The sequence below is a fragment of the Armigeres subalbatus genome, chromosome 1, assembly GCF_024139115.2.
Source record: "Armigeres subalbatus isolate Guangzhou_Male chromosome 1, GZ_Asu_2, whole genome shotgun sequence".
Taxonomy (NCBI): domain Eukaryota; kingdom Metazoa; phylum Arthropoda; class Insecta; order Diptera; family Culicidae; genus Armigeres; species Armigeres subalbatus.
The window spans coordinates 167,880,474-167,896,912 of record NC_085139.1 but is presented as its reverse complement, the minus strand read 5'-3'; the positions used below and the strand labels follow the sequence as shown (position 1 = coordinate 167,896,912).

Genomic DNA, 16,439 nt, shown 5'->3' with positions numbered 1-16,439 from the left:
CTGGCACGATACCATGGTGTTCTTCTAAAAAGCGAGTCACGATGTTCGATGCTGCAAGGACACGCAGCTAACCTCGAGGGTGCGTTATGCACTGGCCCCCCTTTGAAGCATTACTTTCTGGTTGTACCGAAGGGACGATGGGCTTGGCGGCAATGGAAACGGTTTAGCTGGTCGGGGATGCAGTCCTGCCTCCCTCATTGGAGGTGGCCCCTAAGCCAGCACTTCCTGGTCAACCCAGGATGTCTGTTGAGCAGATTCCCCCTCCATTGTTTAGGAAGAAAAAAAAAGTCCCGCCTACCGTGAGGGACTAAAATCCGACAGCACTGAAATCCGTCCACTACAAGAGATATCAAAAAAATCTATAGGGAGTTTTAAGTACCGTAAACTGGGGGGAAGATGATCATTGAGGTGAAGATGATCATTTGATGTGTCAGTCAAAAGTGCCAAATTTGTTTATGAAACGGTAGTCAACAATATTCTCCGTTCAAGTAATGTTACCGCTAGGTAGAAATCCGAGTTTTTCGATTATAATCATGAAAATGTATTTTGTGGAAGAAATAGAGAGATAGTCATAAATGACGCTAGTTTCCTTTCAAATATTGACTTCGTAGACTTCTTTACGTAGTAAATTCAACATTCATACAAATAACCTAGTGTATTTTGACTACTAGGTCATAATTATTTTAGTAGAGCTGTCTTGATCAACTTCACCCCAAACCAGATTACTCAAAAAATGTGTGATAATTTAATTTATTTTAATAAATGCGAATTTATTTCAGAAAACTGAAGTTGTTGATTAATGCAACGTATAGCAGCACATGTTTTGAAAATATTTGTTTCGATTTAAAATGTAAACACACATTGTTCTTGCATGTTTTGTCTTAAAAATGATCATCTTCCCCCCAGTTGACGGTACTTAATTTACAAATTTACAAATAATTTATCTAAACCTGTCATAAACTTGACAGTAAGCTTTTAGGCCATTGGGATGGAAGTAGGCTTTGAAATTCAAACTACATAAATCAAAAACGAATCGCCACCCACCGAACGCATAGTTTCTGGCACCTTTTTTGTGCGTATAGAGCATAATTGCATCAAAATTAAGGTTTGTTTAATTGCAAATTGCGACTAGTTAAGTAAGATAAGCGGAATACAAATCAAAGGCATTTCTTCTCCAGGTTCGAATTTTACTAATTACAGTGGTATTTTACTTAACTAGTCTGCTACAGTTTATATATTTATTTAAAAAATAGCACGGTGGACGAATTTCGGCTCAAGAGGTGTTGCTTATATTCATACTTTATCATATTTTTTTGTAATTTCCAATGTGTAAATGCGCAACATTAAAAAAATAGAGGCCTTCGTGTTCCTGTATCAACGATAAACGGTTCATTTACATTCATTTTCAATTTTTCAGACCCTTTTTCACATACTGATGAGAACCAGGTAAAGGCTACCCAACATGTGGAGTGTTTATCGATAAATGATTTGAACTGCATAGGACTCTAAACACCTAGTTCTAATCGACGGTAAATTCTTCCCTGACAACGCTTTGCTTTGCTATTCTTTGCATCGTTTTGATTTACTTTGCTTTCCTATTCAGCGCTCTGCTTTGATTTGCAACGGCCTGCTTTGTATTGCAACGCCTTGTTTTGCAGTGCAAAGCTCTGCTTTGCTCTACAACGCTCTGTTTTGCTTTGCAATGCTCTTCTTTGCGACGCTCTGCTTTTGCTTTGCAATGCTTCGCTTTACTTTGCAATACTTTGATTTGCAATGCTTTGCTATGCAACGTTCTGCTTTTGCAATGCTTTGCTTTACCTTGCAATGCTTGACTTTGCTTATCAATGTTCTGCTTTGCTATGCAACGCTCTGCTTTGCTATGCAACGCTCTGCTTTGCTATGCAACGCTCTGCTTTGCTATGCAACGCTCTGCTTTGCTATGCAACGCTCTGCTTTGCTATGCAACGCTCTGCTTTGCTATGCAACGCTCTGCTTTGCTATGCAACGCTCTGCTTTGCTATGCAACGCTCTGCTTTGCTATGCAACGCTCTCCTTTGCTATGCAACGCTCTCCTTTACTATGCAACGCACTGCTTTGCTATGCAACGCTCTGCTTTGCTATGCAACGCTCTGCTTTGCTATGCAACGCTCTGCTTTGCTATGCAACGCTCTGCTTTGCTATGCAACGCTCTGCTTTGCTATGCAACGCTCTGCTTTGCTATGCAACGCTCTGCTTTGCTATGCAACGCTCTGCTTTGCTATGCAACGCCCTGCTTTGCTATGCAACGCCCTGCTTTGCTATGCAACGCTCTGCTTTGCTATGCAACGCTCTGCTTTGCCATGCAACGCTCTGGTTTGCTATGCAACGCTCTGGTTTGCTATGCAACGCTCTACTTTTGCTATGCAACGCTCTGCTTTTGCTATGCAACGCTCTGCTTTGCTATGCAACGCTCTGCTTTGCTATGCAACGCTCTGCTTTGCTATGCAACGCTCTGCTTTGCTATGCAACGCTCTGCTTTGCTATGCAACGCTCTGCTTTGCTATGCAACGCTCTGCTTTGCTATGCAACGCTCTGCTTTGCTATGCAACGCTCTGCTTTGCTATGCAACGCTCTGCTTTGCTATGCAACGCTCTGCTTTGCTATGCAACGCTCTGCTTTGCTATGCAACGCTCTGCTTTGCTATGCAACGCTCTGCTTTGCTATGCAACGCTCTGCTTTGCTTTGCAACGCTCTGGTTTGCTATGCAACGCTCTGGTTTGCTATGCAACGCTCTGGTTTGCTATGCAACGCCCTGCTTTGCTATGCAACGCTCTGCTTTGCCATGCAACGCTCTGCTTTGCTATGCAACGCTCTGCTTTGCTATGCAACCCTCTGCTTTGCCATGCAACGCTCTGGTTTGCTATGCAACGCTCTGCTTTTGCTATGCAACGCTCTGCTTTTGCTATGCAACGCTCTGCTTTTGCTATGCAACGCTCTGCTTTTGCTATGCAACGCTCTGCTTTTGCTATGCAACGCTCTGCTTTTGCTATGCAACGCTTTGCTTTTGCTATGCAACGCTTTGCTTTTGCTATGCAACGCTCTGCTTTTGCTATGCAACGCTCTGCTTTTGCTATGCAACGCTCTGCTTTTGCTATGCAACGCTCTGCTTTTGCTATGCAACGCTCTGCTTTTGCTATGCAACGCTCTGCTTTTGCTATGCAACGCTCTGCTTTTGCTATGCAACGCTCTGCTTTTGCTATGCAACGCTCTGCTTTTGCTATGCAACGCTCTGCTTTGCTATGCAACGCTCTGCTTTGCTATGCAACGCTCTGCTTTGCTATGCAACGCCCTGCTTTGCTTTGCAACGCTCTGCTTTGCCATGCAACGCTCAGCTTTGCTATGCAACGCTGAGCTTTGCTGAGTGCAAAGTGTGTTTATTAAAAAAGCGTTTCCTACTGTTCAAAACAAAAATTAATCTTCCGTATTTTGTTTGTTTTGTCCGTTTGTTGCCTCTGTGAAACTTCAAAAAACTTCAGGCCAGGCTTTTTCTATTCTTTATTTAGGTGTTTTTTTATTTAATTTATAATATTGAATTCAACACCAAACACCCACGCTGCGGATTATAACTTGATGCAAATATGCTTTCACTGATATGCAGAAGATTATATCCTTTAATTTTTGCACAAAAAGCTTAGTCACAAGTTGATAAAACAATACACCATGCGTCTCCATATGCCTGTATGTTGATGATGGCCTCACTATTTTTTTTTGTTTCTAAAAAACTAAGTTTGTTTTATTTTCGAACTTTGAAATCATGAAGAAGGAAATCCGCCAACCTCATTAGAAGGGTTTAATGTAAACGATTTATGAACAATGTATCTCATAGTTCTCGTAGGCTTTAGAATTGAAACAACAAACAGCAACAATAAATCGACATACGACGAACGCAGTTTGTTCGTGTAAAATTGTACCAAATGTAGGGGAGACTGGGTAGACTTGATCCCCTTTTCTGATTTCCGATGTATCACAGCCAAAAATAAATAAACATACGCGGATTCCACACAGACTCTCTAAGAAATATAGTATTTAAATTTACTGATATATGACAGTCCTTAAATTATTGTTGTTATTGATACACAATCGATTTTTTAGAGTGCTGTCAAAAATCTACTTTTAAAGTATTCGGGGGGAATTGATCCCTATCCAAGAACTTGCTTTGATAAAATTATAAAGGTGCCCTCAGATTTTTTAAATATTTTTCCTTCAAAATACGCGCAATTTTTGAATTGCTGTGCCTATACATGAACGATTTTTGTTATTGAATTCGACAGCACATGCAATTTTAAAATTTGGGAAGACTTGATCCCCTTTCTATGATATCTACACAATAAATAATTTTTCCTGCCAACCCTTCATCAAATCTGTCAAATCTACAAAAAAATAGAAGCCTGAAAACAGATTTATATTTTTTTTTTGCCTAATTTTTGTATGGGTGACTAATGGGGGATCAAATGTCCCCATATTGAGGCAATAACTTCAAATCAAAATATCCTAAAACTTTGATGGAATGTTGACATTTTCATCAGTACAAATCATTAAGCACATTTATGGCTTTGTGCTGTGAAAAAACGAAAGCATTTGGTCATAGTTATGAAAAGTCATTCAAATTTTTTCGTTGCCAATAAAAAATTCATTAGGAAGGTCAAAACATACAAACCGCCCTGCAGAATAAATAAGATTCTTAATCCAAAAAATAACTCGCCACATAAAGGTCATTTGTCTACAGGATCTATACTAAAAAATACGCTAGAACAAAACTATTTTAGTTCTCGATAAAACAGGGGATGATCAAGTCTCCCCGGGGATCAAGTCCACCTTCCTTTACTGAAACTAAACCAAATTATTTCAAATAAAGTTTAATCAACGGAGTACAAATCTAAATGGCCGTTTCTCAATATATGTTTAAACTGTTTACAGTGGCAATTAAGTCCAACAGTCTGGCTTAATTTTTACATTAGGTCGAAAAATAGCAGAACGGATTATTCCTTGCTTCAACACGATTGTTGAATTATTTGTGTACCCCCGATTGAGAGCCGCTATAAAAGTGGATTGGAAATTTATGGCCTGCCGACCAACAAAAAGATTATTCGAATAATACATCATCGAGCGATGAACTTTTTTTCAAGTTCGTTTATTTGGTAGGCTCAAGCGTGTTTAACGCTTTACGGAGCCACTCTTCTTTGTGATATGTACAATCCATATCATCTTATTAATACATTAGTTAGGATGGATGGGGCATAGATTTCGGAATCAGGGAATTTCAGCTTTATATTCCGGCATTTGACGTCAGGAACGATGTGGCGTGTCATCGTGTTCCAGGAATGGTTCGACTGGGAGCATCTTCTGGATGGCCAGATCTACAGAGCTGTATGGAACAGAAAGACAGAGACAAACAAAAAAAAACTTTGAAGAAAGAAAAAAAAAATTTAGATTTTCATGTCAGAAGAACAAATGAAGCTATAAATGACCTGCATATAGACAACATCACGGGCCGCAAGGGTATCCAATAATTGCTCTCTGGAAGAGTTATTTGACGAACAGAACCAAACTACGTGATCGAGGAAGACCTTAAACATGTAATTGTCCCCGATTCTAACAACAAAAAAATGAATACAGGGTGTCAGCAAATAATCCGTACAACACAATAGGTCTGGCTGGCTCTTGTTTTCAAGTTGGAAGGCTATCTTTTTGTTCAAAAATTCGGAAAAAAGCATCCATTAATACTAATGGTCTTTTTTGCCTAAGAGCTGACACCCAATATTGCCAAAAAATACATTTATTATGGTTTGCTGAGCTGTAGAACCCACAGAACTACTGAGTGAGATGATTGTTGTATAATATTGTATGTGGGGTTTCCAGCAGCCTTGCGAGCAAAGACGTAGGATTGCCAATCTGGAGATGGCGAGTTCGATGTTCGGTCCGGTCTAGGATGTTTTCGGGTTGGAAATATTATCGATACCCTGGGCATAGTGTATCCATTGTACTTGCAACACACTATACATACTCATGTAATGGTGGGCATAGAAAAGCTTTCAATTAATAACTGAGAAAAGCCTAATAGAATACTCGCTTAACTTTTCAAAAGGACCTAAGTAACATTTTTTCATGAATTAATTTGAATAGCGCAATCAACAGAACAACATGGAAGCTTTTGATTGCAGTACTATACTTATTATACAGTATTATACTTGAAAAGCAGGTCAAGGTCCAGTTGGAATGTAGAGCCATTGAAGATGAATATGAATATTGTATGTGCATCCACAAAGTGTTTTACATAAGTGCGCCTCTCACATAAACGAATTAATAAAAAAAAAGTGCGGGCCAAACATCTTCCTCTTCTATATACATAAAAAAGAATTTCTGTCTGCCTGAACCTTATAGACTCCGAAAGTACTGAACCGATCGGCTTGAAAATTTGTATGCATAGGTTTTTGGGGCCAGGGAAGGTTTTTAAGATGGTTCGAGACCCCTCCCTCTTTTGGAAAGGGGGGCTCCCATACAAAAGAACAGAAATTTATACATAACTTGAGAACTAAGCAGAGAATAAATCGATTTTAGGCGAAACAAAGTTCGTCGGGTCTTCTTCTTCTTCTTCTTCTTATTGGCATTACATCCCCACACTGGGACAGAGCCACTTCGCTGATTAGTGTTCATTAAGCACTGCCACAGTTATTAACTGCGAGGTTTCTAAGCCAGGTTACCATTTTTGCATTCGTATATCATGAGGCTAACACGATGATACTTTTATGCCCAGGGAAGTCGAGACAATTTCCAATCCGAAAATTGCCTAGACCGGCACCGGGAATCGAACCCAGCCACCCTCAGCATGGTCTTGCTTTGTAGCCGCGCGTCTTACCGCACGGCTAAGGAGGGCCCTGCTAGTATTAAATCAAATCGACGCATTGGATATGTCATTGCATGGTGTACAAACTGCAACACTATTTTTAGCTACCTGTTGAAAATCATCCACAGCCAATGAGAATAAATAGAAGGTGAGGAAGAAGACCACATGCAAGTGTATGAGTGGATGATAAAAAATGTAAACAGGAAATGGTGACGTATATATTTGCACGGCTTCTTATGGGAGCTTGTTCGAATGTAGTAGTGGAAGATTTTTCGCCATACACAAAAGGCACGCACACAATATATGGATTTCCATACCTTAGTATTTATTTACATTGATTCACAGCTATTTGTTCGCCTTTAGAATGCCGCAACATTCCATTTTGCTTAAATAATTGTATTCAAGGAATGGTTTCTCCGTGATCGAATAAGGTATAGCTCAATGAGATAAATGCGGTAAAACCCAACACCCCTTCCAGGTCAAGAATAACCGAGGTCTATCATCTGTCCGGGATAAAATAAAACTGCATTACCGTTTAATGAGCAAAAAAAAATTTTGGAGTCCGTTGCTTATTTCTGTCCAGCAATATGAAGGTTATAAAGATTTATTTTAATGGTTACAAATTGAAAATTGAGTAAATTGAGAGCTATGAGAGGCTAACATGTAGGCTTGTTATTCTATAACACAGTAATTAAAACTATTAAATACACAAGAAGCAAAATGGAAATTTCCGGGGGAATCGCCTTCTGATGCTTCATTGTACGGACCACCCTGAAGCACAAGATAAATGAACGTCAATATTGAAGGGTACAGTTTGCAGCACTCAGCTATCGGGAGTGCATCATTTTTACCATAGCTCCCGCAACGACGACGGTGTCGCTTCTGGTCGATGTCAACGCCATGTAGGATATATAATCGGGCTCAATCAGTGAATATGCACACAGGCACCACTATAACTGGGTGCATCGTACCTGCCACCAACGATAGTGAGGTAATTGAAAAATGTCAACGACTATCATCGGCCGTAGGCTGCACTGCTCTTTAGACATAGACGTTCAATTCACAGGTCAAAAGTCATTGTGGATATTCTCAACAAAAAAAGTCTATTAGTGGAACGTCGACAAGAGTTGGCGTTGATTAAATTTGTGATGGTAAATCTTTATCAACCACTTAGTGTAATTAGATCGAACGTATTTTTATCCAGTACTATTGCCTTTCTTATAGATTAGGTACACAAAGGGGTAGATTTCACTCAAAATAATATCCTTATAAAAGGCCCAGGGGTCTCTGGTTAGCCTCACGAGCAAAGAGGTGGGATTGTCAATCCGGGACGGGGAGGTCAATTCTCGGTCCAAACGTTGTTTCCTGCTGAGAAAAGTATATTCATTGTGTTTGGTATCTCTCTTCTTCTTATTGGCATTACATTCCACACTGGGACATTGACGCCTCGCAGTACTCTAAGCACTTTTACAGTTATTTACAGCGAGGTTTCTAAGCTATGCTACTATTTTTGCATTTGTATATCAGGCCAACACGATGATACCTTTATTCCCAGAGAAGTCGAGAAAATGTCTAGCCCGACACTGCTATACAAGATACAAATACAGGGTAAGCCTTTTTTATTCTTCACTAGCAGACCCGACAAACTTCCTTTCGCCTAAAATTGATTTATTCTCTGATTAGTTCTCGAGTTCAGTTCAGTAGTTTCCTAGTCTGTTACGATAGCAGCGATCACGTGGTTTGGCACTACTCTGAAAATGATGCCTCCTGAGAGGAACTAATGGATACCCTTGTAGTCCGGCGTAAACGACCCTTCTAAAAAAGACGAGAACTCTTTGGCTCATTTGCCTTGTCCACGTAACATCCACCATCTCAACCCCACCTTAGATACGCAGCACTCTCATTTTGAAAACTTCAAGTGTGTGTTGGTCCTCCATGAGCATCGTCCAGGTCTCGTGTCTGTTGAGGCCTACCGGTCTAATGTGCGTTTTGTAGATAGTTTGGAAATACGGCACACTATATCCGATCGGACCATTTTGCGCAGTCCAAAGTTCGCACGGATTCCTACCAAGATGCTACAACTTTTTCTGCTGGTATCGTCATACAAGGCCACGAACTTTGATTTAGTCACTTCAGCGATACGAACTCGTGGTGGGCGGCTTACACTGTCCTTTCTTGTGCATCTTCCTATCATGTACATCGTCTTGGACGTGTTGATGACTAGTCCGATCCGCTTAGCTTCCCTCTTTAGTCTGATGTAGGGTTCCTCCATCACTTCCATCACGTCGTCACTGAAACCAAATAGCTGAACGGACTTCGTGAAAATCGAACCACTCGTATCTATCCCTGTCCTTCATATTACTTCCTTCAAAGCGATGTTGAACGAAATATCATCAACTTGCCGTAATTCTCTGGGCGTTTGATGGAACTCGAGAATGCCACTGAAACTTGAACTACGCACATCAACTGATCCATCTACTTTCCATCTGTTATCGACTTTCGGCTTACTTCGTATTATGTGGTAAACGATACTGAAGACCGAAAACATGTATTTATTGAGAAGGAGAATATTTATGAGAATCGAACCCACATCTCCCAGTACGCTAGACGGGTTCTCTATCACTATGCTACGGTAAACTCAATGCAACCAAGTTACCCTAACGGTAATGTGATAGATACGGTGTAACTCCCTACGACAATTAGCAGCTCAATCACACTAATCCATCTCAAACACGTTCTATCTGTTTAGGCCCACAGTATCGAAGTGTGTTTGTTTACCAGCCGATGATTGCTATAACGGCTCAAAATTGAATTGAAAATGAGGAAATTCTCAACCTCCAAGGTGGACTATTCAAGAGAACCTGTTCGAGAAGGGAACGGCAATCAATTGTTCCTTGAATTGCATCATAAATGAAGAGTCGTCGCATCTTCTCCCATCTGGCAGACAGCAGTTCCAAGTTTGGTAGTTGGCATCGCTCGCAGATTATTTGGATCATTCCAGGGCAGCGACCGCACTCACAATACGGTGACCATATAGTTCAATTGTACTCCAGAATACTGCGCAACAACGAATAGTACAATGTCTCCAAGGCGAATATGTTGCTGAATCCTGAAGCATATAGAACCCTTGGACAGAGAACGCTTTGGCAATTGTTTTTCCTACGTGTTCGTGGAAGCTTAGCTTTGAGCCGATCCTAGCTCCAAGATCACAAATTGACGTAACACGTTGCATTGATGGTGTTTCTATGCTATACTGATGCCCAATTTGATTGCTAGAGCTAGTGAACGATATGATTTTGCAGTTGGATCTGTTTATTTGCGTTCCATTATTGTTGCATCATCAGTTTAAGGACAAGCCTCACGAAATCCAAAAGTAAATGCACTCGCGCCATCATGAGCACCTTATTCAAAACGTAAGCCAAGCACAACTGTCATTTTTATTATTCTACGCATGCTGCAACGCAGCAAATCTGGAATAATAAAAATGACAGTTGCGCGTGGCTTCCTTTTTGGATGGGGTGACCTTGAGGCTTGTTCTTTACCAGACGTGGATATCCATCTGCAATAGTTCGCAATCAGGTAAATAAATGACACGGTAGAATTTGAGGTCCTAGGCGAAAGATATTTTTCACAAGCAGTTACACAGAGAAAAAAATAATGGAAATGAATCGGCGCATAAAAAAAAATAAACTATTCTGAGCGAATGCCTTAACGAAATCGATATATGTAGTCTACATAATCTTTCCTCCTCCTTTCTATTTCGCGTGACAATTCGGTAACATAGCACAGCAAGTTAGTTGTTGTTGAGCGATGCTTCATAAAGCCATACTGACTGTCCGAGATAAAAGATACTGCGGCAGTATATAGAACCTTGTGCATCAGGTTTTCAATATATATCCACCACGATAATTGCTGATGAAGCAAGTGTGTAGGAGCCGGACAATACTAAATACTCATCCTACTTGGTTGACATGTGTACAAAAATACATTTGAGAGAGTTAGTTCTGAAAATGTATTGCGAGAGATCGGCTGGTACCTGGTGCTGGGAATTTGGTTTCATCAGTACCCGCTAAGCTGCGGTGGGCGACGGAGGTCCTTCGTAGCTTAGTAGGGAAAGCACCTGTCATGCGAACTGGGGTCGTGGGATCAAACCCCACCGAAGGGGCGGTTACCCTCCAATACCTTTTCCGAACTAAATCTATCACATGTTGTACATATGCATAATCAAGTTTCAGACATAGTAATTAATTTCCACTCCGGGTGGCTTAATACCCGGCATATAGGCAATTAACTTTGAATGTACCCACGATAATTCGTTACTCTATTCATGTTCCATGACTTGTGAATGGGACCGACAAAAGCAGTTTTCCATGGGGAAAGGTCGTTGTGCCGAAACCTATGCGGCTGGAAGCCATTTGGCCGAATGCCAGTAGGCTGAACAAACCATTAGGCCGAAACCCATCTGGCCGAACAGGTCATTTGGCCGAAAGGGTCGTTTGGCCGAATAGGTCATTTGAAAAGTGAGAAATTAGGAATGAGAAAAGAGACGTATACTCATTTCGTACTTCTCACTTTCTACAGTAAGAAGAGAAAAATGAAGAGTAAGACGTCTCTATTTCCATTTCTAATTTCTCACTTTTCAAATAACTTTTTCGGCCAAATGACCCTTTTGGCCACATAAAGCGGGCTTGGTAGTCATATGGCTACTGCTTCTGCCTCATACGCAGGAGGTCGTGGGTTCAATCCCAGGTCCGTTCCATTCTCCTACTTTGTATCTTTCTCTTTATTTCTCATGTTCTAGCAATCGCTAGAACTGGAAATGGTCTTCCATACCGTTTCCATTACTATTCCTATACCTTCAATTTGAGTATTCTAACAGTAATCTGCTAGAATTGGAAATGAACTTATAGAGCTCGTTTCCTACATCCAATTAGAAATTCCATCAGTTACCTTCTCCTATCTATCACATTGGCAGCTCGTTAACCAAGACGGACCTTTGCCTCTCCAACCTAACCCAGAAATTCCAACAAATTCCGCATGAACTCGTGGCAAGTGCAGAGGTATATTCGGCTTGCAGTGGGCGAGTGATTGCATCATCACTTCCTCCCCCTTCCCTACATTGACTTGCATTCTGACGTGGCAGGCGCCAGTATGACCTAACAAATGAGATCACCAGTACTTGTACATCTGTTGGTTCTCTGTGGAAGAACAGCGGATCTGGTCATAATGGAGTAGCAACTACGAGCAGTCAATCAAGCTCAAGCTCAAGCTCAAGCTCAAATGTCCCTTTTGGCCACATAACTCTTTCGGCATAATGACCCTTTCGGCCAAATGACCCTTTCAGCCAAAAGACCCTATCAGCCAAGTGACCCTTTCGGCCAAATGACCCTTTCGACCAAATGACCATTTCGGCCAAATGACCCTTTTGGCCAAACGACCCGTTCGGCCTAATGGTTTGTTCGATGTAGTGGCATTCGGCCAAATGGCTTTCGGCCGAATTGGCTTCGGCCAAACAACCCTCTTCCCATTGATATTCAGGATTGTCCACACACCATGATGTAAAACTGACGAGTTTCATTTCTACAGATCGACCAGGAAAATGCCATGTTGATTCGAACTGATATAGTTGTTGCATGACACACACGTGCTTTCTGTTTTGGCCCACAGTATCGAAGTGTGTTTGTTTACCAACCGATGATTGCTACAACGGTTCTTATTGATAGCGTATGACTAGCCGAGCGCTACTTCTTTAGAGATGGGTATTCTTCCCCCAGTTTGGAAGGAATAATTTCTAACCCCAATTTTTGAATATGGTAAAAAATCCAATAAAAGCAACTATCGAGGAATTGCTATATTATCTAGCATTCCAAAGTTATTTGAATCCATAATTAACGACAATTTATTTTCACAGGTCAAGTCTTTGATTACCAGACAACAACATGGTTTTGTTAAAGGACGTTCAACTACAACTAATTTGCTTAACTTTGTAACATTTACTCTCGATGCAATGGACAGAGGAAACTACGTTGAGACTTTGTACACTGATATTAGTAAAGCTTTCGATAGAGTTGATATACGTTTATTGCTTTTCAAGTTATCTAAGTTAGGTTTCAATTCTAGACAACTTAAATGGATTGAGTCATACTTGGGAGATAGAACGCAAAGAGTGAGATTCGAAGGAAATTTATCGCATCTTGGTCCATTATTATTTATTTTGTTTGTTAACGATGTTGAATATGTTCTTAAGTATCTTCAAGTTTCTATATACGCAGACGACATGAAGCTTTTTATGGAAATACATAAAGCCTCTAACCTCGAAATATTCCAAACTGAAGTAGAAATTTTCCTCAATTGGTGTAATAAGAATCTGTTAGAACTTAATGTTGAAAAATGTATTTAAATTTCATTCACAAGGAAATTAAACTTAATTCACGAAACAAAAACTCTAGGCGAAAAAAATATTCAACGATGCAATCAAGTTAGAGATTTAGGTGTTATTCTCGACTCCAAGCTAACTTTTGTTGATCAGTATAATCACATAACATATAAAGCAAGGAATATGCTCGGATTCATCAAACGTGCATTTTAATACAATAAAAACACTTAATGCGACGTATGTGAGACCTCTTCTTGAATATTGTAGTGTTGTTTGGGCCCCGTATCAAGATTAGGGTGGCTCAAATTAGTATGGGAAAAACTTTTTTCAATTTTTTTGATGGGCCGCTCTCTTATTCGGTTCTATTTGATGCCCTGATGCTCTGGACAAAATTTCAGCCAAATCGGTCAACGTTTGGGCAGTGCTAAACTCGTTGGAAGTTTATATGCAAAATGTATGCAGAAACATCCCAAAACAGTGAATTGCAGTTGGACGGCACAACTTACGATGAAGAACTATGATACTCACTCAGATCTTGAAGAATTTAATACAGAATGCTATGCAGAAAACCGCGAGAAGATTAGAGTTTGCCCGGCTAAGTTATTAGCATTTCTCTGAAGTGGGGTTTGAGCAAATTTCGTTTCTTTTACCTTTGAAAAGAAATAAATTCACCCCTACAACACTCCAGTAAAATGCTAATATCTTTGCCTAAAAAACTCTAATCTTCTCGCGGTTTTCTGCATAACATTCTGTATTTAATTCTACAAGAACTGAATGAGTATCATGGTTCTTGATCGTAAATTGTACGGTCTAACTGCAAATCACTGTTTTTGGATATTTCTGCATACATTTTTCTATATAAACTTTCAACGAGTTTAGCACCGCCCAAACGTTGACCGATTTGGCTGAAATTTTGTCCAGAGCATCAGGGCATCAAATAGAACCGAATAAGAGGGCGGCCCATCAAAAAATTTTAAAAAGTGTTTTTTGAGCCACCCTAATCAAGATACACATATTAATCGTATAGAGTCAGTTCAAAAACAGTTTTTGTTGTTTGCTTTAAGAAAATTATGCTGGACGTACCATCTTATGAGTCACGTTGCATGTTAATTAATTTAGGATCAAAAAGCGAAGAGAGTTTGAAATGGTTGCTTTAATAAATGATGTTTTATCAAATAGAGTATGCTCTTCGGGAATTTTAGAAAATTTAAACTTTTCTACTCCCGTTCGCTCATTAAGAAATAGAAACTTGTTTTGTATAAGTAATCATAGAACTTATTATGCCAAACATGCGCCTCTGAACAGAATAATGTCTTGTTATAACTCACATAGCGACAAAATTGATGTGACAATGAACAGAAAAACACTTAAAAAAGCATTTTTTTATATAAGTTAAACCGGCCAAAGATAGTTTTTTTTTCTTCCTAAGCAATGGAGGGGGAATCTGCTCAACAGACATCCTGGGTTGTCCAGGAAGTGCGGGGTTAGGGACCACCTCCAACAGCAAACGAGGGAGGCAGAACTACATCCCCGACCCGCTAAACCGTTTCCATTGCCGCCGAGCCCTTAGTCCCTTCGGTACAACCAGAAAGTAATGCTTCAAAGGGGGGCCAGTGCACAACGCACCCTCGAGGTTAGCTGCATGTCCTTGCAGCACCGAACATCGTTACTCGCTTTTTAAGAAGAACACCATGGTATCGTGCCAGTGCATTGCCGGCTTTCCAGGTGGCCTTACCACGCCCTATGTCTTCGGAAGGTGGGAAGAGTCGACTTCACACCTGCTTCCCTCTGCACGACTGGTATCAAGAATGATGATGTCGCGTGCACCCCAAGGTGCCCAAGGCCAAGGATAGTTAAAATAAACTAATGTACTATGGTATAGCCACATATATGTATGTAATGGTCTACGAAATGATTGACGAGAAATAAAACAAATAAAATACTACACTCAGACCGAATTCTTGTAAAATATATTGAATATATCTGGGGGCAAGTACACTTAATTCTGAGAAAACTTAGAAGAAGACGTATTTAAACCGTTAATTTTTCCCAATTTTTCACAGAATTTTTGAAGCTGCTCAGAAATACAAAATAGATCACGAATCCGATTTTCATATAAAGGATGTTTGTAAACCGTTTATATATACCTATTAAGTTCAATTCCCTAAATAAGTTTTCATGTTTGCCATCCTTCAAGTTTCATACTTACCGGCCAAACTTTGTTAAAATGTGTCCTGAAAGAAAAATAAAACCCCGTAAGTCCGATTATTATCCGAAGTTTATTTATTGCTTCTAATTTAATAAACTTGCATATTAAAAATAAGTACATTTTAATCAATCTCTTAATTGAGCTCGGAATCATTCATAATTCTTCTACATCACGAAATCACACATCCAAATAAGCATCATTAGTTAGAACATAAAATTATAGTGCTCTTTTGATCGACTGTTGGTTGGTATTAAGAGGAGATTGGTTTGGGGCAGTTTCGTGTCAACAGTTATTTAGCTTCGTGCAATACAGCACGCTATAAATCCACTATCTGCAAATTTTACCCGTCTGATTCAGCTGAACTCATTGTCTAGCAAAATTCCATCCATTGTCATAGGTCGTTGATATGACTGATGCTTTGTTGCCGATGCTACACTGAGGTTTCGTGTGGAAATTACCAGAGTGTGATAACAATCAAAAACGTTTATTAATTAATAAATATGGTGCATCATGGTGCATGGTGCCAGAAGACTGAAATAGAAAGGCTTCAAAGGTTTCATTTATGTTTTTACTTTCCCTGAACTATTACATCTTTTCGAGTACCACTTGGTTCAACAGATCCCTTTTAGGTAACTCTATTAGCAAACTGTCAATATTAATTCTTTCCCACGGTGAGCCTTTGAATTAATTCTATTTCTCCAATTATGAGCATTTAGCAAAACTTATTCAAACATCGAAAACATGCAATCAGCTTTCCAACGCTGGTCGGTTGAACAAAACACTAAATTAATATGTTGAGCTACCGCTTAATTCGAACGCTATGTGGCGGTGCCGCCGGTACCAGAGAGCTTAGCAACGATTAGTTCGGCAGCTAGGGTGGTTCCAAATGGCTACCACTTCTCGTTTTCCCAGGAGTCGGCATGTGCGGTACTTTGTTTGTGTGCATACACATAATTAGTTTATCGCCTCGA

General features: G+C 40.0%; 1 protein-coding gene across 3 annotated transcripts in view; it reads right to left on the bottom strand.

Annotated features, from left to right (window-relative positions):
- LOC134205521 (lachesin-like) overlaps window positions 1-16,439 on the bottom strand; it is a 171,914-nt gene that overhangs the window by 132,218 nt on the left and 23,257 nt on the right. For 2 of the 3 annotated variants that reach the window (XM_062680802.1, XM_062680804.1), the window contains exon 2: window positions 15,469-15,493. The exons of the other annotated variant lie outside the window; for it this stretch is intronic. The gene's annotated coding sequence lies outside the window, so the exon portion shown is untranslated. The remainder of the gene's footprint in view (window positions 1-15,468; window positions 15,494-16,439) is intronic. 3 annotated transcript variants of the gene reach the window in all.